Source organism: Spermophilus citellus (assembly GCF_964194105.1).
Source record: "Spermophilus citellus genome assembly, chromosome: 6".
In the NCBI taxonomy this organism is placed as follows: Eukaryota; Metazoa; Chordata; class Mammalia; order Rodentia; family Sciuridae; genus Spermophilus; species Spermophilus citellus.
Window position 1 is genome coordinate 149,183,167 of NC_138187.1, and position 15,269 is coordinate 149,198,435.

General features: G+C 39.5%; 1 long non-coding RNA gene across 1 annotated transcript; it reads right to left on the reverse strand.

Moving 5' to 3' along the window:
- Positions 1–1,233: 1,233 nt before the first annotated feature.
- LOC308651649 lies at positions 1,234–4,486 on the reverse strand. Its single transcript, XR_014022634.1, has 4 exons — positions 4,405–4,486; positions 3,883–3,912; positions 2,684–2,742; positions 1,234–2,478 (listed from the first exon to the last, which is right to left on the reverse strand). It is a non-coding gene; the product is annotated as an uncharacterized lncRNA (long non-coding RNA).
- Between the last annotated feature and the right edge of the window lie 10,783 nt (positions 4,487–15,269).

Sequence of the window (15,269 nt, forward strand, 5' to 3'; positions counted from 1 at the left end):
TCTTAAAAGCCTCTGAACCACCCTGTCACCACAAATTTCTTGCCCGTTGTCCTTGCTCTTCAGGCTCTGGCCTCCCGATCTGCCCATTCCTTCTCTTCCTCCTTCCTCCCTCTCCCAAATTCCTGTCACTTGATTCTGCAAGTATAACTTTGATTTTCCCATCTCTTTGCAGACAGTATCCTCACACAGAATTCTTAAACACATTTTCCTAAACAAAGGCATCTCTTTTCCTAAGAGGAACTTCATGGCCAGGTGTCCAAATACATTCACGCACACATCTATGTATATACTAGTTGACCCTCAGAGAACAGAGGAACAGAGCTACAGGTTCCCAGCCCGCATGACCAAAGGCCTAGAATAGGAAAATTGGATAGGATGAGAGGCTTTTTAAAAGTGTGTTTTAATTTTTACATATGATGCTTTCTTCTTCCTGCAGTGCAGTATGATCACTTTAAAAACTGCAGATTCTTGGTTGCTGCATAACTGTCTGAGGCTAAGCAAGCACTAAGAAGCCAGTTCCCACTACTCACCAACAATAGTAATGTTTCCAGAAGCTCTTGCTAGTGCTCTTTCCTGATTGCACATGCAATTTTGGCCTCTACACTTGGTCTTGCTATCTCACCCTGCCCCTCAAATACTTCCTTTGCCTTCTGAAATGTTTTTCCAACTTTCACCTCTTGAATCACCTCTTTGAAGTCTCCTAGATGGTGTCATTTGTTTTTTTTCTTTCTCACTTATTCATTTAATTTATGTAGGCATTTCCTCCACACTAGTTTTGTGTCTGGCATTTCTTTGTGTTGTCCTGGGTTAACTAGCATAGTTATAAACACAATAAATGTTTAGCAAGTGCCTATTGAATTGACTAAAATAGATGAACACATCTTTGGACCAGAATGTAATTACAGTAGTCTCCCCTTTATCCACAGTTTGTTACCTGGAGTAAACTGAAGTCTGAAATATTAAATGGAAAATTACAGAAATAAACAATTTGTAAGTTTTAAATTGTGTGCCATTTTGAGTAGCATGATGAAATCTCAGTTGTGCCACTCTCTTCTGCCTGAGACATGACTCATTTCTTTGTGCAGTGTATCCACCCCGTATACAATACCAACTTGTTAATCATTTAGTAGCTAAATAGGTTATCTAATTGTCTGTCACAGTATCAGTCTTGCAGTGCTTGTGTTCAAGTAACCCTGATTTTACATTATAAGGACCCTGTTATGGTTTGGATGTGAGGTGCCCCCCAAAGGTTCATATGTTGAGAAAATGCAACAAAAGTTTAGAGAAGTGATTGGGTTATGAGAACCTTAACCCAATCGGTGGATTAGTTCCCTGATGGGATTAACTGAGTGGCAGCTGGAGGCAGGCAGGGTAAGATGGAGGTGGGTCATTGGGGGTGTGCTTTTGGGGTATATATTTTGTATCTGGGAACTGGAGTCTCTTTCTCTCTCTCTCTCTCTCTGCTTTCTGATCATCATGTGAGCGCTTTCCTCCATGACACTCTTCAGTCGTTGATATTCAGCCTCACCTCGAGCCCTGAGGGATAGAGCCAGTTGTTTATGGACTGAGACCTCTGAAACTCTGAGCACATAAATAAACTTTTCCTCCCCTAAAATTGTTCTGGCTGGTCTTTTAGTCACAGCAACAAAAAAGCTGATTAAAACAGACCCCAAAGCACAAGAGCAGTGATACTGGAAATTCAGATATGTGAAGACAAACTATAAAGTGCTTCCTTTCAGTGAAATAGTGAAAGTTCTCAATAAAGAAATAAAAAAAAGTCATATGATGAAGTTGCTAAGAACTGTGGTAATAACACATCTTCTGACCATAAAATTGTGAAGAAGAAAAAAAAATCTATGCTAGTTTTGCTGTCACAACTCAAACTGCAAAACTTATGACCACAACTTATGTTAAATTGGAAAGGTATTAAATCCTTGGGTTTTAGTATGATCTGCAGTTTTAGGCATCCACTGGGGTCTTGGAATGTACCCCCATAGATGCAGGACACCTGCTGCGATCACATTTATCCTGGATGCCTCATTGAGGTACACCTGGAAGCCCAAATCTCTGAAAAGAGCATTGTACAGGAGGTGTGGGTGGTTTCTAATCTCAAATCCAGTATCTACCTGTTTTGTGTCCTAAGGCCAGTCACTTAACTTCTCTGAGCCTTACTTTTTTAATCTTAAATATAGTAAAAAATAAAACACTTGTCCTGCTCAGTTCATATAGTATTTGTAAGGATCAAATGGGAATACATAAAGATATATAGATATAGATCTGACAGTGGTCTAAGACATATTTGTGCATAAGACAGATAATTGTAAGCATTAGGATAATTATAATGATATTGCTCTTTTAAAAAGCTCAAATTTGGACTGGGGATGTGGCTCAAGAGGTAGCGCGCTCGCCTGGCATGCGTGCGGCCCAGGTTCGATCCTCAGCACCACATACAAACAAAGATGTTGTATCTGCCGAAAACTAAAAATAAATAAATATTAAAATTATCTCTCTCTCAAAAAAAATAAAAAGCTCAAATTTTTTTATCTAGTAGCATATATTATATAAAGTCTTTCCATAATTATTGTGAAGCATTTTCTCATGAATAAGTGTCTCTCTTATTTCCCAAGGCCATTTAATTGCCCATCAAAGAAACCTTGAGCTTGCTAACCTATGCAAATCTTACCTATAAGCAAAATGCCTCCTGATTTTTTTTTCTCTTGTCAACAGTATTTGCTTCCTTTCCTGTGGGATTGGTTACATGAAAATCAAGGTATCTCTAAAGGCCATCTTTGATGTCAACCTTATGAAAATTATTATACTTCAACCTGTGATGACACACTATATTAGGAAAAATGCCTTAGTATGATGATTTTTACTTAACACAAAGGAATTGCCATTTTTACCAGACTTTTTAACATACAGAAAGTATCAGAATCTAATAAATTTTCAAGTCCTTTATCCCACAGTTCTTCATTCCTCATTTCAGTATATAGTAGTTTCCTGTGGTTGCTGTGAGTAATTACCACAAGTTCAGTGGCTTAGAACAAGAGACGTTCATTTCCTCCTGGTTCTGGGAACCAGAAGTTTGAAATCAGTTTTGCTGGGCTGAAATCAAGGTGTCAGCAAGGAAAACTGCATTTCTTCCTTGTGGACTAGGGAAGAATCCATTTCTTTCCTTCTCCAGCTTCTGTGGGTGCTGGCATTTCTTGGCTTGGGCAGTATCACTCCAGACCCCAACTCCAAGATTCATGCCTCTTCCTTTTCTGTGTATATAATCTCCCTCTATTTTTCTCATATAAGAACACATGTGATGACATTTAGAACCCACTCAAATATTCCAGAATAATCTCTTATCTCAAGATCTTTAATCACATCTGCAAAGACCCTTTCTCCAAATAAGGTAATCTTTATGGGTTCCAGGGATTCAAATGTGTGTATCTTAGAAGATTCCATTTTCAGCCTGACCACATAGGTTATCAAACTTCAGCCTTCATCAAAATCACTTGGAGGGCTTGGAAAAAAGAGATTGCAAGCCCCCACTCCTAGTTTTTTTTAATACCTTTATTTTATTTATTTATTTTTATGTGATGCTGAGGATCAAACCCAGGGCCTTGCACATGCTAGGCGAGCACTCTACTGCTGAGCCACAATCCCAGCCCCCACTCCTAGTTTTTCTTCCAGAAAACTTGGGGTGAAGCCCCTCCCAAAAAGATTATAAACATTAATTGTTACAAGTTATTAACAAATTCCCAGATGATGTTGATGCTGCTGGTCCTCCTTTGAACACCACTGGTTTATTTTACCAGTATTGCCTACTTATTGTGTCAGTTTTTTGTATATATTCTAACATCAGAGCCATTACAGAAATAACGCAGCAGATACCTCTCTCTCCTTTCAGATGCTACCAGCTTTCTTCCCTTCAGAACTCAGCAGTTAGATATTGTAAGGGTCAGGCGAAACGTCGGAGAAAGAGACCACGAGACTAGCTTCATGCAATTGCAAGGGGGATTTATTGGATCCGTTCCAGCACGCTGGGACTCCATGCTCACTCAAGAAGGGAGAGCAGCCCGGAGCCCAGAGCAGAGGTCAAGCAGAGCTTAAGTACACTTTTTGGAGAGGGTGGGGGGCTTTGCATACATCAGAACAAATCATCATGAGGCGCGGGAAAATTGAACAACAACTCTGATACATGATTAGTCCATTCATTGGCGGGAACAGGCTGGGCAGGGGTGATTGGTCACTTCCAAACTGGGTACACATTCAAACTGATTGGTTCGGGCCCTGTGACGAACTGCACAGGGCCCTAGGCTGAATGGCCAGTAGGGCGTTGTCTTAACTATCTCAGGAATCTGGGTGTAACAGAGGAACTTAATAGTACCTAATCTTTTACATTTTAATTCAAACTTTCCAGCTTAGAAACTTTACCCTTTCAATATGTGTTAGAGATCAAAATTCCTTTACTCATTCGGTGCTCCCATTGGTTTCTATAAGAAAAAGTATAGGATAATTAGCACACATTCCTTAACACAGCCTTCAAGGACCTCCAAAACAGAACTCCGACCCACACCTTCAGTTTGATACTAGATTCTCTACAGTTCTCCAAATGCCCTTTGCACACCTCTCCTAAATACAAGGCTTTCTGGTGTGGTTTCCATTAAATGAAGTATCCTCTTCCATCTCTACTATCAAAATCCTAATGTTGCATAAGGTCCAAGTCATCTGCCTCGCCTTTCCTATTCAGATCAATATGGTCCCTCCCCCCCATTGAACTCTCTATGGCACTTTGTAAGAATCAATGTATTCTCTCTTGAATCATCATTACCTGTGCACTTTCTAATCTCTCCATGGATTATAAACTTCCTAGGGTAAAAGTTCTTCTTGTTTGTTTTCACTGCTTGTGTGGCAGTCATAAATGTTTGTAATCTGGCAACAGCATTTTGCCTGTTGTTTAGTAGCACTTCCTATCTGCCCCAATCTCTTTGTGGTTACAGGGCACATGGATGCTGCAGTTGTCTCTGCTTTGGTGACCCTCCATACTTCTTGGGGGAACTCCTCCCACCACACCTATGTGTTCTGATGATGGCTGCTGGTCACCTCCAAAGAAGACCCATCTGCCACAGTCTGGCTGGGCACAAAATAACCGAGCTGCCACACAGCCTTGTAGGTTCAAACAGAAACCTTTATTCCCGAACTCTCACTGGCACTCTACACACACTTCCCAGGAACACACTGCCTCCACCGGGCTCGGAACGCCAATTATCTCAGAACCCCGCGAGAACTCAACGGGAACTCCAAAGTAGCCACTGGAGGCAGCAGGATCCACCCTAATCCCAGCAGGATCTGCCCTAATCCTGGAGCCGCCCTATTACCAGCAGGATCCGCCCTAATCCCCTAATCCCAGAGCCGCCCTAATCCTGGAGCAGGGTCACCTTTCAACCATTCCCTCTGGCAAAAATGGCAGGCGTCATTCTGACTAAACTGTGGCTCTCAACACCCATGTCCTCCCTACCCCTGCCACAAACCGGTGTTTTAAATGAGCTTCTACAGAAAATGAGCCTCTTCCTCTCAGGTAGAGAAACTAGGGAGACAGACTACCAGAGAAACAGGCTTGAGAGATTGAGACTAGCGTACAGAGGGACATGAGGAAAATGGGGACACAGATTCACAGGTTCCTGTCTTTTTGTTGGTTTTATAATATGAGCTAAAAGGATCACCGTGGTGCCTCCTCTGGCTTCAGTTGAAAGGGTAAAGTTTCTAAGCTGCAAACCCTGAATTAAAATGTAAAAGACTAGGTATTGTTAAGTTCCTCTGCTACACCCAGAACCTGAAATTCCTGAGATAGTTAAGACAATGCCCTACTGGCCATTTAGCCTAGGGCCCTGTGCAGTTTGTCACAGGGCCCGAACCAATCAGTTTGAATGTGTACCCCGCTTAGGAGTGACCAATCACCCCCGCCCGACCTGTTCCCGCCAATGAATGTGCTAATCATGTCTCAGAGTTGTTGTTCAATTTTCCTGCACCTCATGATGATTTGTTCTGATGTATGCAAAGCCCCCTCCCCGCCCTCCCCAAAAAGTGTACTTAAGCTCTGCTTGACCTCTGCTCTGGGCTCTGGGCTGCTCTCCCTTCCTGAGTGAGCCTTGAGCCCCAGCATGCTGGTTCAATAAACTCCCTCCTGCCAATTGCATGAAGCCAGTCTCTTGTGTGGTCTCTTTCTCCGAAGCTTCACTGGACCCTTACACAGTTAGAGTCCATCCCTTGAAGTTAAGAGCTCTACTTAACTCTAGGCACAGCGGCACACACCTGTAATCCCAGCTACTAGAGAGACTGAGGCAAAACAGTTAAGTTCAAGGCCAGCCTCAGCAACTTGGAGAGGCCCTGTCTCAAAATACAATAAATATTTTCAAAAGGGCTGGGGATGTAGGTCAGTGATAAAGCACCTCTAGGTTCAATCCCCAGGACAACAACAACCACAAAAATATAGGTAGTTCCTAACCCCCTCTGTATATTAGACTATCCTTGAAGACATTATGTATAATGGAAAATTATAAATCATTAATTTTTATGATCCCAAGGGAGCAGAAAAATAAAAACCAAAGTGTCTAGAGAAACTTTCACAGGAACTTTGGTGAGGAAAACCAATATGATTAGTCTTATTTTGCTAGTATAAAAAATTCCAGAGAAATTAAATAGCTTTTTTAAAAATAATGCAATGAAAAAAAATAATACAATGCAAACAGACAATAGGAACTACTACTCTTGAGTGAATGGTAATAGTGTCAGGGCTGATGGGTAGAGAAATATATCAGAAATATTGGAAAGCCACATGCCCTAAAGAAATTTAACCAGACAAATAGAAACTCTCCAAAAGCCTGTGTTTTTCCAGAGGCTAGTTCACCTTGGGGTGGACCATGGTAATATGATAAATGAAAGCTGCTCCAGTTGGATTTCTTCCAATTGCACACGACCATGTAAGTCCACAACTGGGTCTTCTATAAGCCTACACTGCCCTAACCTATATACTTGACTTCAGACTAAATTCAGAACAGTTCTAGGAATGAACATGTATGACAGCCATGTACAACTTTCTTACTTCCCAGGAATCTACTTAAATGCAAAGAAATGTGCTCTCTAACTCACAAGCCTCTCCTCAAAGAACACTTCTAAGGCCAACAGATTCATTGACTAAGCCAGTAACTTCAGGGTATCTTCCTGTGTTCCCTAAGAGAGTCAAATACAGCTGTTACCAACTTTAATAGCATTTGAGTTCCCACACACAATTATTGGAGGATACCTGAAAATAAACAACCACTTGCAGTGATAATCCTGAAACCCAACTCCCAGGCCCTATTAGTAATGTCAAGCCTTGCTTACCACATTTCCACTTTTGCTGATCTTTGTGAATCCTAACTCTGGGGCCCCTAGTCTCAAACCTCATTCTTTGTAGCTGAGATAAAGGTCCGTTGATCAAAACTTCCTTGTGCTCAAAATTCATCTGGCTCTTCACTCACTTTCCTTCCTTCATTATTGCCTCAAAACAAGAATCTTGACATCTTTCCAGATTAAGTATCTACTGTACTCTTGACCCCAGCCCAGCCTCTTCCCCCAGGAATTGCTATCACAGTATCTCTTCAAGCTTTCTCATTCACTTCTCCCCATTTGCCTGGGAACTGTTCAGATTTTCCCTAATATAACAAAAATAATAAATAATAATCATAACTATCCATTATTATTATTCACCTTTAAAGAGACAAACTTCTCAAGAGTAGTTGACGTATCTGTTCTATTTTCATCTTCCAGTTCTTTCATTAGTTCACAAACTACTTTCTATGCCCTCACCCTGGCCTGTCTGATACCTACCGGTTCCACCAGCCCTAGTCTCTTAATTTCCTCTGTTGGTTTCACCTCCACCCCCAGTTTAAGGATCAGTCTACTTTTTTCCGTATTTTTATTGGTGCATTATAATTATACATAATGGTGAGATTTATTGTTACATATTCATACACGCACACTATGTAACAATATAATTTGGCCAATATCACTCCCCAGGATCTATCTGCTTTTTAAGAATAAGACAAATATTTGATGGCCCAGAACCAAGTCAGTTATATTTGCAATCTTATTTGAAATTATATACTTTTAAAGAACATTGTGCATTCTTTTTTATTCTCATTTATTCAACAATCAACAAGTGTTTGGTATTCAGAGATGAATGACTGCTTCTTCCTTTCAAGAAGCTTAAATTTGATAAAAAGGGAAGAACAGAAAAATTGAAAATAAAGTTCATGGTAAAAATGTATGGTACAATGCTTGCCTTGCATGCACAAGGCCCTGGGTTCAATCCCCAGCCCCACAAAAAAATAAAAAAGTATGGGAACTATGGTAGAAGTATTTGTAGTTTTATGTATTATGAAGTTCAGATGTGCCGTCGTTGACCTTCTGCCCACCATGTGGGGATGATAAGCAGACAGGCCTACAACTGCTCCCTCTTGGAATTCCCTTCAGCTCCTGCAGCTCCTGAGCTAGGGATCTGGCTCTGCAATGAAGAGTCCTAACTTTTGCAGCACATCTACACTGCCAAGGTCAAAAGTGACACAGGTTTCGATCCATCATGCTCTATGATGTTCTGTAAGCTTCCAGGCTGTTCTCGCTCTCCCTGACTTTTCATTCATCTTCCCCTCCCAATTGCCTGCCTTCTGTCCTTCCAACACCAGCAACTCTGCAGAGAATGTTTAGCCAGCTCCTAGCACCACACAATTACATATGTACGTGCATGAACACATGTATGTGTATCCACACACCCCTCTTGTGATTCTACTTTTCTTGTTGAATTCTAACTGAATGAACAGGATAATAGGTACATTGCAGGGTAATAGGTACATTGCATCTAACTGATGAACAGGGTAATAGGTACATTGCATTCATTATATTCTCAATGTGTTGGATATATTTGCAAATTTCTTGTTGGTACTCTAAACTCAACTTGGAAGAGTTGGTGATGAGAGTGTTCACAAGATTCTATGAAGGCACCTGAAGAGAGCTATCTCAGGCTCACAAGGAAAGAGGAGAAGGCTCCTCCCTACTGGCCAGTATTTGCTGGCTTCATAAGCTGCCTTTTGTAGCTTCCCCCTAACTGCAGGTCAATTTAACCTTCTTAATCCTACTCCCCACTCATCTATCTCCAAATCTCAACCAGATCATCCATGGGATAATTCTTAACTCTCCATAAATACCTCTGTCCTCTTTCTGAATTCCCAAACTCTCACACTATAGTTTGGATCTTAACTGTCCCCACCAAGGCCCATGTGTTAATGCATGGGCCTTGTAATGCATGGCATTACTGGGAGGTAGTGGAACCTTCAGAAACTGCTGCCTAGCCAGAAGAAGTTAGGTCATTGGTTGGGGGTGGGCCCTTGCAGGGAATAGTGGGACTCCGGCCTCTTCCTTTGCTTTTGTTTGTTTGGTTGGTTTTTCCTCTCACTTCCCAGCTGCTGTGAAGTAATTCGCTGTGCTTCACCACCATGCTCCCTGGCATGACATGCTACCTCACCACTGGCCCAAAAGCAATGGGGCCAACCAGTCATGGACAGAAACTCTGAAACTGCGAGCCAAAAATGAACCTTCTCTCGTTTACAAGTTGATTATTTCAGCATTTTGTTATAGAAATGGGAAGCTAACACATCTCCTTTCCAACTCCTTAGATGTCTCCTTATTCGTGGATAACCTACATCTAAAAACTAAGAGTAATCTAAAGACAACTTTTCAGAATTAAAAGCTAATCCTTCTGACTTCCATCTTCTCTTGGTTATCTGTATAGCCTGGTCCCTGAAAACAAAATCCAGGATTTTGACTCCACACATCCTCTGTCCAATCTTGGATCAATTTACTTACACAGAATTTTCATTCTAGAGTATCACAATAATTCCTCCGGTCTTCCACATCTAACCCATTGATCACTCTTTTCATTCATCCAACAGTGATTTTCCAGACCAAAGGAGTAGAGGAAGGGGAGAGAGGGAGAGAGGAGGGAAGGGAAAGAGAAAGTACTGGGGGTTAAAATGAAGCAAATTATGTGCATTTATGAATACATCAAAATGAACCTCACTATTATGTATAACTATTATGCTCTAATAAAATATTTTTTTAAAACAGTGGTTTTCTAAGCATCTAATTTTTAGACTGAGGGAGGGAACATATTTTACCCGTTTCTTAAAAACTTAGAGTGTCTCCCATTTCTTACAGTATAAACTCACATAGTTGAACTTTACGGTCATCGAAACCTTGCCATCTGTAGGACACATGGCTTTCCCTGGAGTCACCAAGCTGCCAAGGAGGCTTTGGGAAGGACAACTTCTGCAGCAGGAACCTCCCTGGAGCCAAGGCTGAGAGAACCCCGGTCTTCCCACACTATTCTAGATCTGGCTGAGAGGTAGAGAACACAGCTTTCACCTTCTTTTCTATATTTCTTTAAAAGTGTTATATACAAATCATGTGTATCCTCTTTTTTCTAATTTTAGAAAAACAAGAGAGTAAATAGCAACAGTGCCTATTATACCAACACCAAGAAATAACTACTTTTCATGTTTTGATATCTTTCTTCAGGGATATTTGTAACTTTATAAGCTTTGAACAAAACTAATTTTTAATTAATTAATTAATGTTTTCTAATCTGCATATTTCACTTAATATCATGATCATCTTTTCAGGTCAGCAAGTATATTTCAACACCTATCATTTATTTTTATTTATTTTTATTTTTTTAAATTTATTTTTTAGTTGTAGGTTGACACAACACCTTTATTTTATTTTTTAAGTGGTGCTGAGGATCGAACCCAGTGCCTCATGCATGCTAGGTGAGGGCTCTACCTCTAAGCCACAACCTCACCCTCAACACCTATCATTTTTAATGGCAGTGTAGTATTCTACTGTATGGCTATAACATAATTTACATACCTAATTGTCCCTAATTCTTTTTTTAGGACATACACATTATTTCTAATCTTTCATTATTACAACTTTGCAATAAGTACCTTCATAAATCTATTGCTTCCTTCTCAATGTTCTCCTTAGGATAAACTAGAATTAGTATTTCTGTGTGAAACAAAACATGTATTTTTTAAAGTTTTTAATATGAGATGGTTTCTTTTTCTGAGGATTTCAAACACTGGTGTAGAATTTCAGCAACATGCCAGTAAACGAAAAAATATGGAGGTGGCAGAACACCCTCAAAATATACCCTTAATCACCCATTTTCTGAGGATATGAGAACTCTAAGATGTCAGTAGGTCAATTACTCTAGTACAATACATATTTCTCTGGGCGTTTAAAAGACAACAGTTTAATTTACATGCAGAGAAGACACACAAATGATGAAAATTTTACTCATTGATTTCCAATATTAGCTAATTTGGTTCAGTTTGTTTCTTTGGATTAGTATTTGGGTTGCTACTGCTATTTTTTTTAATAAGTACACATTTTTCTCTTGGAGCAAAATGGTACAGTAATAAGTTTGTTAGGACATGATATGCTAAAAACCTCCACTTACCCATCGCTGACAATCAAGCACCATATTCCCCACTTCTTTTGTAGCTAGGTGTGTGCATGTGACCAGGAGCTCACCAATGACATGTAAGCCAAAGGGATGTGTAACCTCCCCTCTGCTCATCTCCACTTCTATCTGGTTGTAATGCAGACATGGAGGAAGCTGCAGGAGCAGCCATCCTCGATGACAAGATGAAAACTTCATAACAGGGATGGCAGAGCAATGCATAGAAAGGACCTATCCCTGAAATCTCATGAAATTGCCATATTGCCATAGACTACTTAAGCTTGACTATTGGGTAGGAAAGAAACTTCTATCTTATCTAAGACTGTTCTTTCAGTCTTTGTTTCAAGGGCTGGCTTAGTATCCTAATAGAAAGATCTGGGAGTTTAACCATTTGTTTTCAGTAGTCATTACTGGAATATTCCTAATAGTAGATTTAAATTATAATCGACTTTTGTGGGTTTTTTTTAAAGGTTAAATGACATGAATATCGTTGACAGTCAAGTATGTGGAAGTCAGAATATTTTACTAAAGAAATACATGCAAATTCTTTCACCATCAAATGAGTTTCTTCTTTGAATAAAAAATCCAGTTACATAAAAGGAATTATTTGGCTTATTACCTTTTTGACTTGCTTTACACATTGACTTAGACTTAAAACTTAGACTCCCTGACCTTGTTCACTTCTTGATTTCAAATTTTTGTGATTCTGGGGCTGGGGATGTGGCTCAAGCGGTAGCGCGCTCGCCTGGCATGCGTGCGGCCCGGGTTCGATCCTCAGCACCACATACCAACAAAGATGTTGTGTCCGCCGAGAACTAAAAAATAAATACTAAAAATTCTCTCTCTCTCTCTCTCTCTCTCTCTCTCTCTCTCTCTCTCTCCCCCCCCCTCTCTCTCACTCTCTCTTTAAAAAAAAATTTTGTGATTCTATAGATTTCTTCAATGTCTTTGATCTTCAGGGATTATTACAAAGATAAAGCTTTAAATCATAAAATTTAACTTAAATTGTACATGAAAATTTATAACACCACTGTTTCATAAGTTCTACCTATACTTATGTTATTTCCTCCCAGGATCCGGGTACTACAAATTAAATAATAATTTTTACAGTATATAGAAAATCCAAGGATCTAATGACTTCTATATTCACTTTAGAGGTGAGGAACATGAAGAGAAAGAAGTAATTAAGTCACAGATAACTTAATGTTAGGCATTAGAGACTTACCATAATGGAGATTTTTTTTTAACAAGTGTAGTATCTCTATATAATATATACCCATATCTTCATATAATGTATCTCCAATACTCATCTCTTTCGTTCTAATAGCTCCCAGATTTCCTTTGGAAAAAGTTCTGTAAATTCAGATTCATGCCCATGGGAGCTGAGGGGCTGACCTCCCACTCACCCCAACCAAGTCATGCTTTCCTGGGGCTTTTGAAACATAAAATGTATAAGGAAATGGCCACACCTCCTCCAGGAGAAATCTTCCAGAGGGCCCAAGGTTCCAGCACATTTCCAAGCCTGACTCTCCAGTATCCCATCAATTCTGAGCACATTGCCAGGTGCACCTAATATTTTACTTCAGTAAATATTCTTTAGCTTTGATTGTTTAGCCATTTTTTGTTAGCAACAGCCAAAATATTCTTACCATGCAATCTATCACCACCATATGACTTAACCTTTCTTTTCCTAATAAGCAATCTTTGTTAAAAACTTAAATAAGGGCTGGGTTTGAGGCTCAGTGGTAGAGCACTTGCCTTTCATGTGTGGGGCACTGGTTTCAATCCTCAGCACCACATAAATAAATAAAATAGAGGTATCGTTTCCATCTACAAATAAAAATTTTAAAAAAGAAAAACTTAAATGAATGAAGAAAATGTACAAAAATTGTGTTAATAAATTTTATACACTATAGCCAGACCTGTGATATGCATCTGTGGTCCCAGCTTCTCAGGAGGCTGAGGCAGGAAGGTTGCTTGAAACCAGGTGTTTGAGACCAGCCTGGGCCACATAGTTCCCCCACAAATATTTTTAATAAGTAAAAATAAATAAAATGTCATTCCTGTAATTTAAAAAAAAGTCTTATAGGACATAAGCCTTTTTATTTCTACCCCATTGGAAACAAGAATTCAGTATATGTGGAACCGGGGTTGTGGCTCGGTGGTAGAGCACTTGCCTAGCACATGTGAGGCCCTGGGTTCAATTCTCAGCACTGCATATAAATAAATGAATAAAATAAAGAGGTCCATCCATCAACAACTAAATATATAAAATGTGTGTGTGTGTATGTGTGTGTATTCAGTATATGTGAATTTAGTTTTATTCCCTTTTTTTGGTATACTGGAAATGGAACCCAGGGACTCACACATGCTAGGTAAGCATCCTATCACTGAGCTACATTTCCCAGCACTCTCTCTCTCTCTCTCTTTTTTAAGGGTTATATTTTAGTTGTAGGTGGACACAATACCTTTGTTTTATTTTTATGTGGTGCTGAGGATCAAACCCAGTGCCTCACACATGCTAGGCAAGCACTCTACCGCTGAGCCACAACCCCAGCCCCCTCTCTTTTATTTTAAGATGTAAATATTTTATATCCAAAAATCTTTAACAGATACTTAAAAACTTAAGTAATAATTTAAATCCTCAATATATTCCTTTTTATAACTTAATTAATTTAATTATCTTATGAAATACTGGTGTTTTTACAAAAAAAGAATAAGTACCATGATACAGCTTCATATTTCACTTTTTTCCACACTAGAAACCCTAAAGCACGTCGGGAGCCAACTTAGTTGTTAAAACCAGTAACTCAGCACTCCTAACGGACAGAATTATTTGCCTCTGATTTGCACGACTTTCCATTTTACGCATCAGCTGAACAGAAATGACTGGTTGCTAAGCAACAGCTCTTCTCTCTTAGGCCAGAAATAGAATACACAGAAAGGCCAATTTTTAAAATATAATGTACAACATATGAAGTTAAAGGAGACCCAGCCCCACAGTTTGGCTGTTTGCCCAGAACTGTCGACATGAATATTAAATTCACAACAGTTTGTGAATTTTGAATACTTTTGATCTACGCAATAGTAGTAACTATATCACCTTGTTCTTCCAGTATCTTCCTTGATACAGAAAACCCTGAAGTGATAAAGAAACCAGGCTTTTGAAGCAAATACCTATTTGTAAATTGTAGAGTTAGGTTCTATTGAACCAAATCATTCTTAAAGCAGCATTAACATTCTGGTTGAGCTACTGCTCTCTTGGTTAAAACTATATATTTAATGTTCAGAAAGCATATATTGCAAGCTGGTAGTAGTGACTAGCACAAAGAAATGATCATTTACTTTGGGCTCCATGTATGCAATAATTGCTAGCAGTCAATGGAGGTTTACAAAGTACGGTTCTAACTTCAACATACGCATTAAGTCATAGTAGTAGCTTCCTTTTGGCAGATGAGAGAAGGGGCTAGGAGAGGTTCCATAGGTTGCTCGAGGGCATGCATCTAGAAAGCAGGGAGCCAGGATTCAAACTAGTCAGTGAGGCTGTGGTCTCCACCATTTTATGTTCTGCCTTTTACTGGGTGGTTCACCTATTGTCTAACCATCATTTAAAAAAAATACTTCCTCAGAATACATACAATTATATTTATGTACGTGTGTGGGTTTTTTTTTTTTTTTTTTTTTTTGCACAGTACAGGAAGTGGAACCTAGGGCTTCACAC